This window comes from Petaurus breviceps, unplaced genomic scaffold (genome assembly GCF_028583685.1).
Source record: "Petaurus breviceps papuanus isolate PSGF00001 unplaced genomic scaffold, PetGlider_PUasm1.0 90639, whole genome shotgun sequence".
Classification (NCBI taxonomy): Eukaryota; Metazoa; Chordata; class Mammalia; order Diprotodontia; family Petauridae; genus Petaurus; species Petaurus breviceps.
This window is the reverse complement of record NW_027187296.1, coordinates 1,674,740-1,697,889: the sequence shown is the minus strand read 5'-3', so window position 1 is coordinate 1,697,889 and position 23,150 is coordinate 1,674,740. Positions and strand designations below refer to the sequence as shown.

Sequence of the window (23,150 nt, the reverse complement as noted above, 5' to 3'; positions counted from 1 at the left end):
ACTAGCATTTATATAGCACTTTTTAGGTTTGTAAAGTGCCTTACAAATATTATATCATTTGATCCTCAAAACAACCCCGTGAGGTAGGTGCTATACCCACTTTACAGAGAGGAAAGTGAGGCAGACAGAGGCTAAGTTACTTGCTCAACATTACAGAGCTAAAAAGTGTCTGAGGCAAGATTCTAACTCAGATCTTCCTATCTCCAAGTTGAGTGTATTATTCACAGTACCACCTAGTTGATTGTACCCACCATCCCTGTGAGTTCCCATATCAAAACACTCCTACACTAACACTCCTCATGTGTGTTGTCTCCTCCTATTAGAATGAAACTTTTTTGAGGTCCAGAACTATCTCATTTTTGTATTTATATTCCCAGAATTTAACACAGTGCTTGGCACATTGGTTATTAGCAATTAATAAACAAATAGTAAGCCTTTCTTTCATACAAGTCTTAATATCCTCATTTGTAAAACGGAGTTGATAATACCCGTAATTCCTTCTTCAGAGAGCATGAAGATCTAATGAGATAGTGTATATAAAATACTGCAAATTTGAAACACTTTATGTTGATGATGATTAGGAGGAAGAGGAGGATGAGGAGCATCCTCTGAGCATGGATCCTTGGGGGCAATAAAGGCTTCATTTCCGTGTCTTCACAGCTTAACACAGTGACTTGCACATGATTGTTACATAAATCAAATCAAATTTAGAGAGTTAAGAGATGGTACATATAGGATCCCATGGCCTGAGGCTATGAAAAGCAAGTTGGCTCCAGAGAAATGAGAGAATTTCAATAATGAATTTCTAGGGATGTAATCACAAATGAGTCTGAGAAAGAAGAGAGGGAGAGGGGGAGGTATCTAAAAAGGACGAAGGTGGATATGTAGATGCTCGTCAGCAAACTCAAATTTTAAAATGACACAGAATTGCTTTTGTTGTTGTCCAGTCATTCAGTCATGTCTGACTCTTCATGACCACATGCACCATAGCACACCAGGCCCTTCCATCCTCCACTATCTCTCAAAGTTTCCCCAGGTTCATGTTCATTATTTCCATGACATTCTCTATCCGTCTCACCCTCTGCTGTCCCCTTTTCTTTTTGCCTTCATTCTTTCCCAACATTAGGGTCATTTTTAAGGAGTCCTATCTTCTCACCATGTGGAAAAAGTATTTGAATTTCAGTATTTGACCTTCCAATGAATAGCCTGAATTAATTTCTTTAAGTATTGGAGATAGAATTAGGTTCAATTTAATTTGATAAACTTTTATCAAGTGCCTAAAGTATGCAGAGAATTGTGCAAGGTACTGGGGTACAAACAAAATTTAGAGACAGGGTTGATAGAAGCAAGAACAGAAGCTATGTTGTTAGAAAAGTATAATGCAAACCTCCTGGACAGAAAGAGGAAATATATGTAGGGTTAAGGCAACAGATTACTGGCTTGGGATGGTAGGAGGAGAGAGTTGTAATGAGGACTGTAATTATCTGAACTTACTGTGCCCAAAGCAAAACAGCAATTTCTTTACTTGTTATAATGAAAGAGACATATTTGGGGTCCAATTCTCACCAGCAAGGAGGAATTAGTTACTGAAGAGGAAATGGTTATAGTCTTGGATAGAAACAACCATTCCAGCTTAAAATTTGTGATAGGGAAAACATCAGAGTGATATGCACCCAAGATTTTATGAAAAGGGATTTCAAAGGGTTCAGAGAAAAGAAAGTCTTTACTGTAGTGTCCCATACACTAAAATTCTTCAAGGGAGTCCACCGAAGGAACATAGAAGGTTCACAAAAAGAAATACTAAAGACAGAAAGAAATAATTCCTCCAAAGAAGAAATGAGGTTGTTTCTTAAAGAGGCTGGTGTGGATGCATAGGGAACTCACTCAAAAGGATAGATTTTAAGAAAACGTGTGCCAAAAATGAAAGCAAGAGGAAGTAAGAAAGGATGAATGCAAGTGTGACAGAGTCCTGTAAAAATAGTAGTGTTGGGGTGCTAAAGGTCAGAACGTGCTGACAATGGTGAGGAAAGCTGAGCACCACAAAATAGTGAGCTGTTTCTGTTCTAATGTATTTGGGGGAAAAAGAAAGATTAAGAAAGGAAGAGAAGAAAAAATGAAAAACCAATGAAATAAGGCATTGTTGTTCAATTTTTATGTTTTCCCTACCAAGGAGAATGTTCTTTATACTCGGAAGAACAAAACAAAACTGGTTAACAGAGAATGAATATCATGATAAGTTGGATGAGAGAGAGCAGTTATGTGCCTCTGAGGAGCTCACATTACCAGGCATGAGGTCCATAAGTGTTTTAGTAAGCACTACTATGTGCTAGGCACTGTATTGCATTTTAAGGTTTTGAAGAAAATGCCAAATGTGAAATTGTGACTGCTAAGCCACCATCAGAGATGTCTGAAAAACTTGGGGGGGGGGTGGCAGTGAGAAAGACTAGGAGGTGGATCCTGGGAAGATTTTCAAGAGAGAGATTTCCAAAGTCAGCTTGCTCACCACCATACAAATATTACAAATAAAGTGTCCCCCAAATAGAGAATTCAACGGTGACAGGAATAGGAAAAGTCATTGTTTCTAGGATCCTATAGTGTTCCTGCCATCACTGTTGGGTTCTCTAGGCCTCCCCTATGGATCAGGATGGCCCTGTGATCTCCAAGGCTATAACAAGGTTGACAATGAATTCAGAGTTAGCCCCTTGGAAATCTCCCAGGAAAGCCCCCATTTTTAATGTGAGAGGAGACAATTTGCACCACAAAGCCCTAACTCAAACTCCCCACCTCTCTTATACCACACCACCAAGTAGTAGACACTTTGGTACAGGGCAACACTATGACCCTACAGATGTAAGAATTTTAGGTAGTACCTTTGGGTATTGCCTAAATATAAATTGGCCCTAGTCTACCAGGGATTTCCAAGTCCCAAGAATAGCTCTTAATATAGCACTAGAGGAATCAGCTACCTAATAAAAGGAATGAGGGAAAGGTAAAGAAGAGATCTAATTTCAAAAGGCTTAATAAGCACTTCTCACCCAAAGCAGTTTTATAGGGGATTCACTCCTGATGCATTCATGATTCTGGGGCCCAGTGTAAGAACTCAAGAAAGTAAATTTCAGAAGGACTACTGAGTTCAGAAAAATAGGAATAGTTAAGGTGAATAGACCCTACCACAGTAATGAAAGCTCCATGAAGCAGTGTTCATAATGGTCACCTTTCAGCCTCCCAGGGCAGAAGACAATTTGGAATTATGCCCAAAGGGCTATGAAATTGTGTACCTTTTGACCCAGCAATACCAACACTACATCAGTACCCCATAGAAATCCAAGGAAAATTTTTTTTTTAAAAAAAAGGGATCTATATGCACAAAAATATTTATAGCAACTCTTTTGTGGTGGCAAAGAATTGGGAAATGAGGAGATTTTTATCAATTGGGGAATGGCTGAACATGTTGCAATATAGGATTGTGATGGAATACTATTAAATGATGAACAAGATGCTTTCAGAAAAACCTGGGAAGACTTATATGAACTCATGTGAAGTGAAGTGAGCAAACCCAGGAGAATGCTGTACACAGTAATATCAATGTTGTAATAATGATCAACTGTGAAAAATTTAGCTCCTCTGATCAAGACAATGATGCAAGATAATTTCAAAGGACTCATGATGAAAAATGTTATTCACCTCCAGAGAGAGAACTAATGAACTCTGAGTGTAGATTGAAGCACACTTTTTTCATTTTTTAAATTTTCTTGCCTTTTTTGCAACATGGCTAATATGGAAACATGTTTCACATAACTTCACATGTAAAATTGATATCACAATGTTTCCCTTCTCAATAGGTAGGGCAAGATTAGGAGGGAGAGACAGAATTTAGAATTTAAAAAATTTTTAAATAAATGTCAAAAATGAATAAATTTTAAAATTAAAGGGAAAAAAATTCTCTACATAGTGGTTTCCCTTAACTCTTAAGGAACTTTGACCTTATCCAATCCTGGTATTTCCCAAAGAACAGAGAACATGAAACCAAAGTTTGAGTACTCTTATATACTTAGCGCTCAATAGCACTGAGTTTTTTGGAAGGTAAAGGATAGCAGTAAGAAAAAAAAATACATTTTCAGTAAGGACACCATAGAAAACAACTATCACTAGGAGAATAATTCTCAAACAATGAGGGATAAAAAGATTAGAAAAAATGAAATGAATAATTTTGACTACATAAAATTAAAAATATTTTGCACAAATAAAAACAATGAATATGAATTAGAAGAGAAACAGAATGGGGAAAAACATCCATATCAAATGTCAATCATACAAGTTTAACATCCAAAATATATAGAGAATTCACACAAACATAGCACCAAGAGCTATTCCACAATAGACATGGTCAAAAGATATAAAAAATTCTCCAAAGAAGAATGAACAAACTATAAATGATCACATGCCTAAATAACTAGCAGTAAGATAAGTGCAAATTAAAATAACTCTGAATTTTTGCCTGACACTATACAAAATGGCAAAGATGGCACACACAAAAATAGTCTATGCTGGAGGGACTGTGGGATAACAGGCACACTGATGCACTTTTGATTGAGCTGAAAAGTAACTATTCCCTTTGACTCAGCAATTCTTCAATTGGACCCATGCCCCAAGGAAACCAAAGACAGAAACAAAGCTCCAAAATATAGCAAGATATTCATAATAGCATTCTGTGTGGAAGCGAAGATCTAGAAAAAAGATGAGAATCCTTCAATTGGGAGATGGTGAAGAAAAAAAGGCATATAAATATAATGGTATTGTTTAGTAACCAAGAATAAATATTAAGAGTTCAGAGAAACCTGGGAAGATCTGTATGAATTAATGCTTCCATCTATTGATTATTTCAAATTTACCCTGTGTGAAACTTGTTTGTATAGAGTCATTTGCATGCTCTTTCCATCATTAGAATGTGAATTCCTTGAGAGCAGCTACTGTCATTCATTCACCTTTCTTTATGTCCCCAGTGTATAGCAGAGTGCCTGGCACATAGAAAGTGCTTTAAAAAAAAGTTTATTGTCTAAGTGACATAGGACCAAAAGAACAATATACAGTGACTAAAAGAATGCAAATAAAAGATGACTAAAAGAAATTTAAACTCTCAGTACTTGAAAAGCCAATGAGAAGAGCAGAAGCATCATGAAACACATAGCTTCTCTTTCACAGCACAGAAAGGGAGAACTATTAAGACATAATATTTAATATGATGTAAGATGCAGTTGCCATGTCAGATAAAAGCAACTTTTTCCCTTGTCACAAAAAAGTATTTAATGTTAAAGTAAAGGAGTTGAAATAACCATGATATGGAGACAAAAGTTATCAATAAAACTTTGGGTTTTTTTGTTTTTAAAGAAAATAATATGTGGATTGTCTGGGGAAAGATTATAGAGAACTAGAGAGGCAACACAGGATTGGAGAATGATAAATGTCATGATTTTCCCAGAGAGAAGAGATTCTGTTAGCTTGATTTTAATTCATGGAAAAATTATAGAATGTGTTATTAAAGGATTGGCTAGTGAACATCAAGAAAAGCAAATGGTCATCACAAAGAGAAAAACATGACTTAATCAAGAAAAGGTCATGCCAGATAACCCTCACTCTTTTTTTCCACGTGGTTATTAGACTGAAAGATAATAGGAATGCTACAGATATAGTTTGTGTAAATTTTGGCAATTATTTTGGCAAAGTTTCTTATGTTATTCTGGTGGAAAATATGGAAACACATGGATAAGATGAAAGTATAATTAAACGAATACTGACCTGGTTGAATAACCAGATCTCAAGAATCTGAATCCAAAGTTCAATGTTAATGTCAAGGAGATTTCCAATGGAATGTGCCCACGGTCTTGTGTTATCAATATTTTAATCAGTGACTGGCACAATTGATAGCAAATACATTTATCAAATACAAAGATTACAAACAACTGAAAGGGATACATAGTCAGGGCCCAAAAAATCTTGATTGTCTATAGTATTGAGCTAAATCAAAGATTAAATATCCGTAACTAAAGAGTCTTATGCTTGGGTTTGAAAAGCAATCTTACAAGTATAAGAAGATGGGAGAAGCATGGCTAAAATCAGTTTGTCAGTAAGAGATCTTGGAACTTTAGTGGATTGCAAACTCTGTATGTTGGTGATACAATATGGAAGCCAAGAAATGGAATAGAATGGGATCTTAGCTGGCATGAGACAGGGAAGTAACAGTCTCTTTCTTCTCTATCTAAGTCAGACCACACATGGATCATCATCTTCAGTTTTGGATATCACATTTTAGGAAGGAAATTGGCAAGCAGGATAGTATTCAGAGACAGAGACTAGCAACCACAATGATGAAGGATCTTGAGTTCATGTTACGTAAGTATGGCTGAAGGTTGAATTTTTCAGACAAAGTCTGGATGACCACTTTTTAGATCAGGCACCAGTTCAGGTCCGAGTTGTATTCTGAAGTTTCTACAAAAAATTAGATTTTGGAGTCATCTGCATGGAGGTGAGAGCTGAAGCAAGTTTCCAGGAACAGCTGACCAACTGCATTGCCCACTACACAAGTCTTAGAGGAAAAGTCCTTGGGATGTTTGGGAAAAGTCCTTGGATTTGGTTCTTTGGAGATCACTGGTCATCTTCACCAAAAGATTCTTATTTAAGCCTGTTAGGTTCAAACCCTGCTTCGGATACTTATTTACCATGTGACTCTGGGCAACTTTTTCAGCCTCAATTTCTTCATCTGTAAAATGGGGCTAAAATAGCAACTAGCTCAAAAAGTTGTTGTGAAGATCAAATAAGGTAAGACATAGAGCTTTGACAATTTTAAAGTGATCTATAAATGTCAACTATTTATTTTTTAATCATCTTTATCTTGGGAATTATCTGGATGCTCCCTATTGGTAACAGGAACGACTGCAAGACAGTGACTCACTTTCTCACTCCCCATAATCCTTCATGTTAACAACTAGAGAGTTAACAATGATAAAGGGGGCCAAACCCTTTGGGAGAGTGGAGAAATACATTTATTCTCAGTTATCTTGAAGAGGAAATGTTGAAGAGAAACCAAAAGAGCCCAGCCTGAAACTTTGAAAATAAAGAAGAAAAGAATCTTTCATTGGATGTAGCAGCCACATCAAAAAAAACTATAACATGAGAACTTTTCACCACATGAAGAGGGGGAGCACTAACCTCAATGAGCTTCTAAACATTTCACTAAGTTTCTTGGTAGATCTGTAGGGTCTTAAAAGAAAAACAAGCCCCATTGCTAAGCAACACCTAAATCAGCCCAGTGTAGTTTGGGATTTGTAAGCCAAAAAAATGTGGTGATATGTGAGAGAGTGTCCTGAAATGAACACTAATGCCCTGCTTCCTTTTGGGACCCTCACCAACTGCTCATGCCAAAGCAGAAGTCTGAAAAGAGTGAGGGGCAGGATGGTGAGGAAATAGCCCTTCTTGTGCTGTATGGATTTCTAATATTTGCATATTGGATAATTTTAAACAAAATAGATCTTTAACCATAAAGTAAGATGTCTGGGTCAGAGCCCAGCTGTGTGATATTACTTCAGCTGGACCTCTGCTCCTGAGGACCCAGTGACCTTTCTCATCTAGTGATCCATTTCTGGATCTGACAGTTCTGATAACCATTGCCCTCAGGTAGAGATTTGGTGGCTAGGTGGCACAGAGGATAGAATGCCAGGCCTGAAGTCAGGAAGACTCATCTTCCTGAGTTCAAATCTGGTCTCAGACACTTACTAGCTGTGTGACCCTAGGCAAGTCATTTCACCCTGTTTGCCACAGTTTCCTCATCTGTAAAATGATACGGAGAAGGAAATGACAAACCCCTCCAGTATCTTTGACAAGAAGACCCCAAATAGGGTTGCAACGAGCCAGACACAACTGAAATGACTGAACAACAATAAGAAGAGATTTTTAAATTGAGCCTAAAAGATGTTCTATGGTCTATGCCCCTCAAGGAAAAAGATTCCTACATGAGACTAAGGATGCCTACACAGCATACCTCTTGATCCAGCTCCCCCTCCCCCAGAAGTTGCAGGAAAGGCCCCTTCACCCCTACTCCCTAAAAAAAGCAACTTGACATGAAACCTTGATTACAGGCACCATTCAGGGGAGCAGTATATGGATAACCCCAATCAAAAGATAATTTCAAAGCTGCTTATGTATGTTTGGCATTAGAAAGAGTTTTAGTACTTAACTTTTCACTGTGGGTGTGTCTAGTATCCTCATAATTCACAACACATGAAACAGAAAAATAGCACCAGAGTACGGAGGCTCAGAACAGCAGGAGCTGGAAAGCTGTCCAGCGCTCCCATCATGCCTCCTCCTTGGATCCTCCTTTTATCGTCCTCCTCCCTCCATTCCATGCTGGGGATGATGGCACTATTCCCCTCTGTTTTCTTGTTTAATAAAGCAACTGACTCTCCAATATCTAACCTCTTCTCTCTGACACTCACTTTACTCTCTATCTTTCTCAGACCTTCAGTGTTCAGGAGGGAAATGAGAGGAGAGCCATCATTAAAAGAGATTGGTATCAATGGTTTATAGAGTACTGGACCTTGGAATCCTGCCTCAGACACTTCCTAGCTATGTGACCCTGGGCAAGTCACTTAATCTCTATCTGCCTCAGTTCCCTCATCTATAAAACAAGGATAATAACAACACCTACCTCGCTGGGCTGTTGTGAGGAACAAATCAAATTGTATTTGTAAAGTGCTTTGCAAACTTTAAGCACTATTTTAAATGACTGTTCTTATTTAATGACTGAGCTGGAGTAAGAAGAGACAGTGTGAGGGAGTCTCCGTACAAGGAGAGAGCTCTAAAGTATCATAGGGCCAGATATTTAGATCAATAAAAATGGAGTGAGTATCAGAGGGCTTCAGATTTTTCTTTGAATCCTGCACAAAGTGAATGGGTGATGAGACAGTCCAAGCAGCCTAGGAAATGCATAGGGGACCCATGAAGGGAGGGGCCCTCTCTTGGTAGAAGACAGATTTAATTTTTAGCGAACAAAGGTTTCTGAAACGCTTGGGGGAAGGGGGGCTAAAAGGGGTGTGTAAATTTACAACACTGGCAATGCATTTCCTGAATTCCTAGAGAATCAAAGTGTTGACATGTAAAAAATGAAACATAAACATAATGTATTCATATGAGTATGTAGAGAAACCTATGGGGGAAGGGAAGAGATCAAAAAAGACAAAGAAAAAAAGATGAGGAAATAATAAAAAGATAGTGTATATACATATATTGATGCATATACATCATTTATCGAAGTTTGTCTGAGACTTATGATTTATTTATTAATGCAAAGCCTCTGGAACTCAAGGGACTCTTATGGTAACTTTCCCCTTTCTTGTGAATAAGTGATAAAGGCACTTATTTTGTAGAAGAATCATCCAGTTTTTGAACTGGAAAGACCCCGAGAGATAATCTTTTCCAAACCCTTCATTTTACAGATGAGCAAAAGGAGGTTTTCAGAGATGCTGGGACTGGCCCACTGTGGCAAGGTTAAGTGGTTTTTACTCATCTTCAATAGTTCTCTTTTCTCTTTCTGGTCCAGGAGGATGCTAGCTGTTTGTGGAGATGATATATGCCTCACAGTGACCCCACACTTCTAGGTCACCCAGGGTAGAATGTGGAAAAGAATGCTGGAGTCCCTGTCATAATCTATAAGCTCCTAGCAGAGATTCCTGTAAAGTAGACAGGGGAAGCATGGCACAGTCAGAAGGCTGGGTTCAAATACCAACTCTACCATTTCCGATATGTGGGAACTTGGGCAAGATTCTTAGCCTTTCTGGGCTTCAGATCCTTCATTTGTAAAATGAGGGGGTTGGGGCAGAGGCCCTCTATGGTTCCTCCCAGGTCTAAATCTCTAAGCCTGTGTCTTTAGGGTTCTATTGGGTTGGTAGATGGAGGTAAGTCACCACTGGTACAAGTCCTGGATGATAGAATATTTGTACCTGTCCTGTGGTGGTTCACCCAAATCTGGCTTGATCCATGCCTCCTAAGGATCATAGGGCAAAGTGAAAAACAAGGCTGTGGGTGGAGAGAGACAGACAGACAGACAGACATAGATATAAACATGTTCATATGTAGGGGATGAAGGGAGATTGGACATGGAACATGGAAAGGAAGAAAGTGAAAACTCATCAATGTTGGGGTGTTTGAAGAAAGGCACTTGGGGAATGCTCATTGGAATTTGATGTCCCTTTCTATGACAAGAGATCAAGACCAATGGGCCAAACTTAGATTTCCTCAGGAAGGACTCTAAATCCTTCCAAATGTCACCTGACTCAGTGCTTCTGAAATGACCCTTTGATTTTCTTACAGGTAGCTAGGGAGGTGATAGGCTGCAGGGGTGGGGAACCTGGGACTTCAAGGCCACATGTGGCTTTCTAGGTCCTTGAGTGTGGCCTTTTGATTGAGTCCAAGTTTTACAGAAAAAAATCCTTTTATTAATGGGATTTGTTCTGTGAAATTTAGATTTAGTCAAAAGGGCTGCACTTGAGGAACTAGAGGGCCACAGGTTCTCCACCTTTGAGTGTTGGACTTGTTTTCAGAAAGACCTCAGTTAGATTGCTGTCTGACTAACTATATAATTCTCAACACATCATGAAACCTCTGTTGGCCGCAGTTTCTACAGCTCTAAAATGAAGATTGGTACCTTCATAGCATTGCTATGAGAATCATATCAAATATAACAAACAATATATAAAGTGCTTTCTAAATCTTAAGATTATTAATGTTCACTAATATATAATTATATTATATAATTTATATATTATTAATATAACTACTATTATTATTAAAATGTGGAATGATAAAAAGATAGCCATCACATTTCATCAAATTAAAAATCCCCCACCAAGAGAAAATTAGAACAGAATAGAATCATTTCTTCCCAAAAGGGACCCCAAGAGCAAGCTTAAATAAGGAACAGAAACATTTTCATAGCATTTTGTCTTTGCTTAATTGTGTCTTCATTTTACACTGCTTGCTTTATTCTCTGCCCTTTTAACATAGCCAGCTGCCTTTCACATTCCTGATCAGAAACAGACTGACTCCAGGCTGTAACAGGCACCGGCTTCTTTGCAAAGACCATTCTGTGAACCGGTCACATTGCCTGTATGCAGAGTCTGTTAGCCCATCCTAAAGTTCCTACAAATGATTTTCTTTGCAAACTGCATTTCTGCAGTTTGTGTATGTGGTTTTATTCATGTGTGTGTGTGTACGCATGTGTGTGCACATGCCTGTGTTCATGAGCGTGCATGGGTACACGTGTGTGTATGAAGCCCTAACTACTAAAACAATGTTTGAAGCTGAGTATCCTGCCCTACAATGGGGAGAAATAATGAATTACACAGTGGAATGCCTGGTTCATAGCTAGTTCAGGTTTATCCTGTTATCAACGAAGCAGACAGAGGAAGTGACATCAGTGACCCAGGGTCTTGTTTGAAGCGGAGGAAGCTAGTTTAGCAAGAAACTGAAGCCCTAGCTGCTGGGCAGGAAATATCCCTGTTAAACTTATGTTGAGAAAACCTAAAAAAAATTAGTTTGCTTACAGGTTTCTCAAGTTTAAAAACATGTGTCTATAACATGAAGAAGGAAGATGTTACAGATTCACAACTAAAATATGGTGCTTTCAAAGGGGTAGAGAGGCTAGATGCCAAGTTTCCTAAATGGTAAACCCTTGGGGCAAAGCTTGCAGTTTGGGAACAATGCTGGGTTGATCAATTTCTTATAATCAGAAGTCATAGATACATACTTGATGCTGGCCCTTGGGGTTCTGTTAATGCCTCAATATTCAAAGATCACAATTTCCTGTGTGTCCTTATAACAGATGATGGGAACATGCTTATAGCCTAGTTAACCAAGGTTTTCTTTTTTTTTGTTGGGCTCTTGGAACCCTCTGTACAAATTAGAACAGTGTTTCCTGAACTTTCTGTGTGTGTCCTGGGCTCCTTTGGCAGTCTAGTGAAGCCTATGGACCCCTTTCTCATAATAATGTTCTTAAATGCATAAAATACATAGAATCTTAAGGAAAATTAATTATTTTGAAATACAATTATGGAAATGTTTTTTTAAACAAGTTCACAGGCTCTAGTTTAAGAATTTCTGGTTAATGCACAATAGTATTTTACTTAAACAACAGTTTTCTGACCATCTGTACCCTTTTCTCCTCTCCCCTGCCAGTGCGCCCCCCCACACACACACATACACACCCAAAGCACACAAACATACCAAGCACCCAACCTCAGGGGACTGAATCCAGAACATGAACCCGTCCAGCTGCCCTTTCTTTCCACTGAAACAATCAAGAATGATAGCAAATTTAATATATTTGATTAGAGGAACTCCAGTTTGGTGTGCTTGAATCAAGGGTCTTTGTTTTCAGGGCTTGGTGGCCTGATTTCAGTGGAACGTCCTATAAAGCCTGTTGCCAGCTCCCTTAGACTGGGAGGGGATTCAATCTCAAAACTCATATGGTTGGCACTGTCAGGAATTAGGATATTTAGGCAGTAGAGAATGCCAGGCCTACTGTTCATTGATCAGAGGGAGAATCGCTTGATTTAATCAGAGCGATGTCACTCTTGATGGTGTAGTCTCAAAGGGTAAGGGGTCATCTATAGAAATGCCAATATTCATTGGTTTTCCTTTTTTTTTCCTCATCTGATATAATTTTTTCCCTACACTGTGGAAACAGTCCTTTTTCCGGTTAAAATACAAGAGCAACCTAAGAGATTGGGGCTTTGTTTTTAAAGAAAAGCATCAGAAAAAAGAATAATCACATTAATTCACTGAGTGAAAGGGACTCAAAATGAAGTCTACTCTCTAAAACCCCACCAAAAGAAGATTCCCTCTGCAACTAGGGAAATTACTACACTTAACAAAAATTATCGATGGGGGGAAAAGAGTGTGCTTAGGAAGTACATTCAGCGTGTGTGTGTGTGTATGTGTGTGTGTGTGTGTTAGAAACACTATATTTGCTCCATGAATGAAAGAAAAGAGTTTCCTGAGTTTAGGTTAATACAAGTAATTTCTTTTAAGTAGTTGACATCTCAGAGATTAGACTTTTCTTTCTTTTTTCAATGACAGAGTCCCTAGATGCTTGTCTTGGCTTGATTTCTCCTTGTATCCACCCTGAAGCAGTCCTAGGGCTTTGATTCTGCCCAACATAAGCTCTGCTTGTGTTACAGAGAAGGAAACCAAGGTGCAAAAGATGACATGCCCAAGCTCACTGTAACAGCCAAGATGGAAATAGGATCCAGGTTTTTGGAGTCCAGTCATCATGCTCAGTCAATGAGTCAGACTGTCAACAATGTTTATTGAGCACCCACCATGTGTAGGGCACTATGTTAGGCACCAGAGGGAATGACAAAGGAAATACACTGAGAGGGCCCACCCTAAACCCCCCTAGAGTCACCAAAGAATCTCCAATGTGAATTTCTTTGCGGACATCCCAAAATTGGGCATATTAAGGGACCCTGGGCCCTTTTTATCTTGGTATCCAAGTTTTTTACCCCTTGGTCAGCAGACAGAAAGAAGGAGCACTGACTTGGAATATGGCGCATTTCCCCCTCTGAGTTTGAAGTAACCCCGGAAAAGATTTCCTGGGAGAAGACATAGGCTACGCTTGATCTTTTCTCTGAAACCAGGCTGTGCCCACCTTGTGACTGAAATGCAGGCAGCTAAGGGACTGCCTAGGGTCCCACCAGGTCAGGGCAGGACAAAAAGAAAAACCTCCTTGTTGAAAGGGGTTGCCTTTCTCCTCCCTGCCCAATGTGAAAGCTGGAATTTTTTTAAAAAAATAATTTCTATTGTATAAGAAATAATATGAAAAGAATTTTGTATCCTATTATGGCATTGTGTTATAGTAATGGAATGCTCTCCCCGCCCAGTCTGGCGTACTGTCCCCCAGACCTTGCCAACAATTACTCTGTTCCATGGTGTGTGAGTGTCACAGTGGGGACAGCCTCCTGACTCAGAAATAGACAAGGAAAATGCAGAAAGCTGGAAGGAGGTTATCCCTCTCCTCCCATTCAGCCCACCCCCAACCATTCTGTCCACCTCAGTTAGACAGCTTTATTCATCTTTCTGCAAGCTAACAATGGTCTGCATGAGCAATTCCAGTGTAAGACAACCACTGCACTCGTTATCTTAAAGGAGAAATACAACTGGCCGAGGAAGGAAAGACAAAACCGTCTCTAAACATTGCCCTGTCCTCTGCTTAAAAATGGACCAGTAAAAAAAATGGAAGAGGTTTTTCTTCTGGTACTAGAAGAGGGCCAGTTTTTAAGGTTTTTTTTCCCCCCTTTGGGTTGTTTTTTTTTTTTTTGGCTTGTTTTGTTTTTAGTAATTTCAAAACAATTTCCTGATCTTAAATGTTTGCCATGGGTCCTCAGATTTCTTCACTAAAGGGAGCATAAATTCTACAGAAGTTAATGGTAGTTAACAGCTTTCAGGTTTCTGAAAGGTTATTATGCAGGGGATGGTGACAGGCTGTTTTCCATTTCCACTAGAACAGATGAGGAAATGACCGTAAGTAGCAGCATGAGAGATTCAAGTTAGACATGAGAAAGAATTTCCAGTCTGAGGAATGTTAGCCACTGGAATGTTAACAGAGGAAGGTTGTGAAACCTTTGCTGGAAACCTAGTTTGTTTGGGATCTCCTCTGAAGGCAGGGGGATGGACTACGTGACCTTGCCCTTATCCTTCCCAGTCCTCTGATTTCATGGAAAGTCCATAGGCTGTTGTTGCTGTTGCATTACTTTAACTTCTCTGTTGTTATATGTTTTCTTTGGTGTCGAAGTTCAACTCCTTCCTAACAGACTAGCCCTATTTGAAGGAAGAACATGACCTCTTCATTTCCTCTTGACCATGTCCAGTCCCAAAGGCTTCTTACAATCTTTGCTTAGGAAATACCTCCCAGGGTAACCTCTTCCTTTTTAGCTGACCATGTGGTATCACACACTCACAGTGTTTAACAATGGCTATGAAGGTGTGGTTGGCTTGTTGCGTTTTTTTCTCTCCTTTTTCCTTTTTCTTAATAGAACTCATTCAATTACATATATGTTCTCAGCAGGCCAGCCAAGTCCTCCTCCACACCAGGATGATGTCAGCAAACCCAGGAAGTTTTCAGAGCCAAGAAAGCCTCAGACACAGGAGGAAACAGTTACAGGTCTCTGAAGTGTTTCACATCTGTGAGATGGATACGAGGAAGGGTTTCTAATACACTGCGGCCTAATATATCCAAGTATAGGTAGATGACGCTGAAGTAGTCAGCCTATGGTTGTCCACCAAAGTTGCCAAACTATAGAAAAGAATTGAGGAAAAAAATTACTCTATTCTTTTTGACATCATTCATTCATGCATGCATGCATTCTTGTGACTAATTAATTAACTAATTTAAGTGCTTCTTACATACAAAACACAGTACTAGTTGTTATGGAGGATACAAAAATATACAAAACATTGTCCCTGCTCTCAAGGCAATCACCATAGTAGGATGATAAATTTAGATCTGGAAAGGACCTCTTGTTGTTCAGTTGTGTCCAACTCTTCATGACCCCAAGTGGGATTTTCTTGGCAAGGATACTGGAGTGGTTTACCATTTCCTTCTCTGGTCCATTTTATGGATGAAGAAGCTGAGGCAAACAGGGTTTAGTGACTTGCTCAGGGTCACACAGCTTTTAAGTGTCTGAGGCCAGATTTGAACTCAGAAAGAAAAGGGCATTTGCCTGATGTCCTGCAGGCATAGTAGTAAGTAGCAGAGCCAGGATTTAAGTCCAGGCCCTCTGACACCAAATTTCATGCTTTTCCCCCCGGACCAGGCTGCCTCCCCAGCTTAATAAAGAGACAAAGCACATATACAGCTGACTACTCTAACAAGCAAGCAAGGAAGTGAGTGCCTATTGTGTGTCAGAGACTGCAAAAGGGAGATAGGCCTTGTTCTTGAGGAGTTTTCCCCCTTTGGGGAGATGCAGAATGTTCCCAAATGAATAAATACAAGATAAATATGTAGTGAATTGGGAGAGGGCACTAAGGACTCTAAGAATCAGGAAAGGTCTCTTGAAAGAGCTGCTACTTGAGCTGAGTCTTAAGGGGGCCTAGTGGGGAGTTAGCGTTGGCAAGAGTTTCAAAGTGAAAAGGAAGGGAATTCCAAACAAATCCAAGATATTCCATGATAATTGCATTATAGGACACATGTGACTAGTGCTTCAAGTGTCATGAGAGATGTGTATTTTAAAAGGGCTATGAGAGTTGAAAGGAGAGAAATATTGTTTCTGTCTTGGGCAATCCTAGAAGCTACAAAGAAGTGGCCTTTAACTTGAGCACTGAAATTTAAATAAAGATCTATCTGGGGATCGAAACATTTCATTTCATTGAGTTGTTATGAACTGAGGATAGAAAAGTAGTTTGGGACCAGATTATGTAAAGCCTTGAATGTCAGAGTAAGAAATATAGCCTTTATTCAGTGGGCAAAAGTGTATCATTAAAAGCATCTGAACAAGAGAGTGATAAAATCAAGATTTTGCTTTAGAAAGCTAAAGTGACTTGCCCAAGGAAACACAACTTGACTAGCAACTTATCCTTGCTGACATCATATTGACTTAGAGAACCACAAATCAACATTATCTATGTTGTACTGCATTTTCCTTTATGTTTTTAAACATTTCCTAATTACATTTTAATAGTTCGACTGTACTATGAACTTTTTGCAGACCCCAAGTTTGATACCTCTGGTGTATAGGATGGTTTGGAGAGAGGAAACTAGAGATCAATTAGGAGACAACTACAGTAGTCCAGATGTGAGATGAGAAGGGTTTGAAATAGGGAGGTAGCTATAAGAATAGAAGAGAAGGGACACATGTGAAAGTCACCATAGAAATAAGATCAATAGGATTGATTAGATCTTTGGAAATGGAAGATGAAAGAACCAAAGGCAGAACTCCAGTGTCGGAACTTTAGTGACAGGGAGAAAAGGTGGGGACATTAACAGAAATAGGTCAGAAAAAAGAGTAAGTTTAGCAGAGAAGATGATGAGTTTGATTTGAGGCTCATTGAGTTTGAGGTGCCACTGGGTCATCCAGGTCACGGTATTTAGTAGGTAGCTGAAAATATTGCACTGGAGTTTGAAAGACATGTTAAGATTTTATATGCAAAAATTTTTGAGATGTGAAATTTGAGTTTGGGGAGTCATCAATGTAGATAGATAGTTGAACTTGTGGTCATGGATGAGACCATTAAGATGAAAAGAATAGAGACAAAGAGAAAGGGAAGGGAAGGGAAAGGAAGGGAAGATAAAGGAAGTGGACAGAGCCAGGGTAACACCTATTTTATAGTAGGAGGAGGAATAATGAACCATGTACACCAAGAAGGAATTGTCCAAGATATAGGAGAAAATCAGGAGAGATTTATCAAAGAAACCAAGGGAGAAGAAAGTTTTAAGAAGGAGGTCAACAGTGTCAAACACTAAAGAGAAGTCAAGGAAGATGTGGAATGAAAGAAAACCAGTACATTTTGAGATTAAGAAGTCACTTGGTGACCTCAAAGAAAGCAGTTTCAGTTAAGTGGTAGAGATGGGAGCTAAAAGCAATAATTAGTGAGTGGGAGGAAGAAGAGTTAGGGAATGTGAAATTTGCTACTGAAAGGAAAGTGAAAAGTAGAATGATTGCTCACATTAATAGATGACTAGAAGAAAATTTTAATTTGGGATAATGGAGCACGTCTGTAGGTTGAGGGTTAAAGGCCAAAGGAGAAAGAAAAATCTGAGATATGATAAGAGGCATAGACTATAGGCACAAGCAACAGTGGAGGGTTTTACTCACCAATGCAGAGAGCAGCAAGGTTGTTAAGTCATCTACATATTAAGATCACCTACTAATACTCTAGATTGTAATCTCTTTAGGGAATGAAAAATAATAATAACTGACATGTATAGTTAAAGTTTATAAAGCACTTTGCATACATTATCTCATTTGAACTAGATTCTACTGTTAATAATGATTCCATCTTATAGAAAATGAATGTCTAAGTTTCTGCTAGGACCCCATGGCCAGAGGTTGAACTGTTGTGCCTTTTTGTTAATGAAGAAAGTCCTACCTCTGTATAAAACTTTCTACTGTGGATCCCACCATGCATTCATAGAAACCTGCTGCCCCTTGGAAGGAGGAGTATGTGTATGTGTATCTGTGTGTTTAAAGAAAAGAGTTCCTATTATAATAATTACTCATCCAGGACCCAATATAGCTTTCTGCACATGTACTTTAATAATTAGTATTTAACAATCATAAAGAAAAGATTAACAGCAAGGTCATTTGACAGGCATATGGAGAAGCAAATTGTGTGTGTTTGTGAAATGCCTCAGTGCGTTCAGGACAGATAAAGAATCAGTTCAGACTGACATCATTTCCAAATAGTGAGTCATTGTGCTGCCCTGGGTACAGTTACATAAAGAGAAACAAGGTCCGTATTTCATGCAGAGGCCTTGTCTTCTTGGAATTTCCTCCATTCAAAAATACCTAACAGCAGAGAGGGCACCCATCACCCCTGACTCGGACATATGACAGTAATGGAACACTTACCATGTAATATTGCCTCCTCCCCCAAGGAACCAAACCAAAACCGACTCCATGCTTCCATAGATTTGCTGTGATTGGACACCAGTCAGGGAGCATTTTTTAAGTACCTACTATGTACCAGCCTAGTTGCTGGGGACAAAGAATGAAAGAAACCCTTTGACCTCTCAGGGTTGACCTAGTGAGGGGAAATAACGGATACATATAGGTCAATACAAAAAAGATAGAAGGTAACTTGGAGGGGAGGCACTCACAAAGCTGAGGGTGGGGGATCGGAAAAGGCCTTTCATGGAAAGTGGCCCTTGAATTGAGCTTTGAAGGAAAACCAGAAATTCTGAGAGGTGAAGGTGAGGAGGAAGTTCATTCCAGGCATGGGAGACAGACAGTATAAAGGCATGGGCACAGAAGATTGAATCCTGGTGCCAAAATCCCATTCAACATTTAATTTAATTTAATTTTTTTTTTTGCTTTTTTTTGGAGGGGGGAAGACCGGGCAATTGGGGTTAAGTGACTTGCCCAAGGTCACATGGCAAGTGTTGTGTCTGAGGCTGGATTTGAACTCAGGTCCTCCTGATTCCAGAGCCAGTGCTCTATTCACTGCTCCTTCTAGCCACCTCTAAATATTCTCTTAAAAGAAAAAAAAAACCTGGAGGGAAGGAGAACCCAGCTGCATCTTCAGGCAGTGTTTTCCTGGGCACTTAAGAGAACGGCAAGGGGCAAGCAATATGAGGAAAGTACCCAGATAGGGCCAAATCTCTGGAATGTTTGAGGTTCACCACCATCCCATCCCATGAATCCCCTGGCGAGTCTGTTGCGAAGAGCCCTGAATTTGTTAGCCGCCTCTGCCTCATGTCAGCACAGCATGCAATCAACACAATGATCCCACAACAAGGCAAGAACAGATATTAAGCACTTATTGTAATAGCCAGACTGTGAAGAGTGAGACAGTTGATGAGAGGAGGCAATGATGAAAGGGTGCTGGCGAGAACGTGTACAGACTTGTGCTGAGCCAGGGTGCGGAACAGGGTAGATTGGAGGTGATTGCATCAGGGACGTTAGAGCACTAAGAAATGCAGCTGTCAGCCACTATCTGGCCATCCTTCAGGCTGCAGTGCAGTAGACACAGGGCCTACCTTTTCAGTGTTTTAAGAGGCAAATGGCACCCTTAACTTGGATAAATTGGAAGCCTTCCAATTTGTTTAACGGTCTGCATATCTGTCCAGAGCCCATTTTCATTCTAAAAAACAAACAAAAAAACAAAACAAAAACAAAAAACTGCAGGACATAAGTATTTCTGATACCCAGGTAATTTCCTAAGAGGCGGCCTGGCAAAGTGGTCAGAGGCCTAGCCAGGGAATCAGCTGAATGACCCTATTCCAGGAAGCTCTTTATCAAATGCCACAGACTAGTTGTCATCTCAATTGACCCAGGGATTTTCCTTATGCCAATCAAATCACAGATCCAGATTATAATCTCTTAATGTTTTGTCTTGCCTTTTTTTTTTTAACCAGACCTATGATGTCATTTGTCTAAGGCATTCCCAGGTTGGAAATTCCCTCTACAATACAAACCCACAACTATTCTGTAATTTATGTTCTTGAGACTGTTGCCTCAGAACCCCCCACCCACCTACTTATTTGCAATGTGGGGGACTATGGGTATAAAATATTGTACATGGTAGACTTTGGGGACATGTTGCTTAATTTTGATAAATTGTATTTTTTTTCTCCCTTTTTTGTCCTTGGTCATAAGGAATCATTCTCTGAGACAGGGAAAGGAGGAAGGATATAGCAGGACATGTAGATAATATAAAAAACAAAATATATCGATACTTTTTAAGAATATTGCCTGGGATACTAAGAAGAAAATAACTCGATAAGGCTACCTCCCAAGAAATTGCACATGTACCAAAAAAATACTATTATATATTGGTTAGGTAAGAGTTATTTTATTTTACCCCCAGTCGTTGTTTCCCTATCAATTATCATAACGTGGCTCATGTCTCTCAAAGGACCCTTAGCTTCCATGCAAACACTCAGATTGATGGAATATAGCACAGTTTTTATATAATCTAGCAAAAAAAAAAACAACTAAAAAGACTTCCACCTGAGTTTATAAATCAAGAGAGCTCTCCCCTCTACTAAATCCTACCCTCTCGGTTGTTATCTCAATTTAGAGTACTATTTTAGATGTCCCCTCCTGGAAGTAGAAATAACTCAAGAATTAGCCAGAGAGTTGAGTAACTTCCTTACTGTAGGCCTCTTTTCCGACAAGATTATTAACAATCTTCCTGAGTTAAAACATTTGCCTAGGTGGGGTCCTACCAATGGGGATGGATGGTCCAAGTTGGTTTTCCATGCTATGGGTCCCTGTCATGCCAAACCTTTTTCTCCTCCACATTTCCATCTGTTAACGGTTCCTCCAAAACTCTACCTCCATCAAACTGTATTTCCAAATTGGTCTATGTCACCATCTAGTTCTAGCTCCTCCTCGGCTGGAGAGCTATGTGATTCCCTGAAGAGAGGCCAGAACCTCTACCTGGCTCCAAGAAATGAAGACCTTAACTATTTGCAAGTACTCTGTGTTTATTCATCCAATCTTTGCCTCTGGCCTGACCTCTCTAAAGTGAACTAGACATGAACTTGGATCTGTGCCAGAATAATTGGTGGGGCAAGAAATCAGGACAAGAGGAATTCACACCTTGTCTGGGAGACCTAAAGTGGAGAGGTCCTTCTGGGAATATGCCTTGGCATGCTGATTAGCATACTATTTGAAGGAGATGGCAGATTTTGGCCAAATGTGGCATAATTCTAATGGATTCTATGTTAATTTGTGCTTAAACCTACCATCTTGGAAGAAAATGGTAGTCAGTAAAAGTTTTCCAAGGTTAGTAGCTATAAACTTTCTATTATTCATTTTCACTTAAACGTGATTTAAAGCTTAGATCTGCAGAGATTAGTGACTACATTGCATGAGATATACAATGTTTAGAACTCCTGGTTATGGAAGGACTTCTGATTTTATTTTATATTATGTATTTCCATATTCATAAAGTCATAAGATCATTGACTTGGGGTTTTACACTGATTTAATAAAAAAATTTCTAAATAAACTAATTTTCATAAACTTTCCTACCTCCATCCCTACCTTGCCCCCTTAAATTATTTCCTTGATCTCTGGTTCTCCTCCATGTTCACTAGATCTTCATTAAATTGTGGAAATGTGGGTGCCCCTTATGGTAATAATATAACATATAATCACAGTAATATTGTTCACAGACACACACACACCAATTCTATTCATCTAATCACTTTCTTTCAGGGTTCTGAATGAATCATACACATTTTGTTCGGAACTGAAACTTAGCATACCTAATTTTACGCACATATAGACTTGGACCCAGAGAGTCTGAATGACTTGACCGGGGTCATACAGCTAGTTGGTGACACAGTTAGGACTAGAGCCCAGGTCTGATCACAAAATTGTGTATTTTGTGTTCATGATAAAGAAGCTTGGAGACAGACTTACCTTGGACATTAAGTCTGGGCTCTGAAGTATTACCACTATTGTGACTGTGGGCCAACTGTGTGAGGAGAATAGACAACGGTTGCCATGGGAAAATAAGTTTCTTGAGAACATCAGAGAATAAAAAATCAAAGAGGAAAATAGGAATCACATTTTTAGTAAATTCACTGGCAGCAACAAAAATATGACTGCATCATTTTAAGATGTTATAATAATTTCTTTCTTTTAATGAATTTAGCCTAGGTTATAGTAAGACAATGTGGTGTACAGTGGGAAGGATACTGGGGGAGTCAGGAGCCCTGGATTCTAGCTCTATCTCTGTTACTAGCTGCATGATATACCTTGACCTTCCCCATCCATAAAAATGAGGGAGTAGGATAAGAAGATCTATATGATCGCTTACAGAGTAATACTATGTACACATATTCATGAATGTATACACATATGTGTATGAGGGGCAGTGCATCCTGCTAGACAAAGAACTAACCTTGGAATCAGGAAGCCCTGTATTAAAGGTCCACATCTGAAACATATTGCCCAGCCAAATCACAACCTTTCAGTACCATGGGCAACACTGGAAATTTAAGTGCACATGCTGATCCATATTGGTAGAGGGAGATCCCTCCAAAAAGTCTCACATATCAATGAAATCACAAGTCCTCTCTAAATAGATATAAATACAAACATATATAAATCTGTACACACATATGTATACATGTGTGATTTATATATAAATTTTTATCACTCAAAAGGTGACCTTACTGTTATTGTTATTGTTTAGTCTTTTCCATTTTGTCCAACTCTTCATGACCCCATTTGGGGTTTTCTTGGCAAAGATACTGGAGTGGTTTGCCATTTCCTTCTCTAGCTCATTTTACAGATGAGGAAACTGAGGCAAATAGGGTTGCCCAGGGTCACAAAGCTAGTAAATATCTAAAGCTGGATTTGAACTCAGGTCGTTCTGATACCAGACCTTGCACTCTAACCACTGTGCCACCTAGCTGCCATACATTA

The 23,150-nt window shown here is 39.2% G+C and overlaps 3 long non-coding RNA genes across 4 annotated transcripts in view; 1 reads left to right on the top strand and 2 right to left on the bottom strand.

The window, feature by feature from the left end:
* LOC138143409 (uncharacterized) overlaps positions 1 to 23,150 on the bottom strand; it is a 304,779-nt gene that overhangs the window by 214,735 nt on the left and 66,894 nt on the right. The gene's annotated exons all lie outside the window — the stretch shown is intronic.
* The window catches only part of LOC138143412 (uncharacterized), an 80,071-nt gene that overhangs the window by 24,897 nt on the left and 32,024 nt on the right, over positions 1 to 23,150 (top strand). The window lies entirely within an intron of this gene.
* Positions 14,028 to 23,150, bottom strand: part of LOC138143410 (uncharacterized) — a 48,784-nt gene continuing 39,661 nt past the window's right edge. Inside the window, exons 2-3 of the long non-coding RNA XR_011163693.1 lie at positions 19,745 to 19,848; positions 14,028 to 15,343 (exon numbers count right to left, since the gene is read on the bottom strand). This is a non-coding gene — a long non-coding RNA (uncharacterized lncRNA). The remainder of the gene's footprint in view (positions 15,344 to 19,744; positions 19,849 to 23,150) is intronic.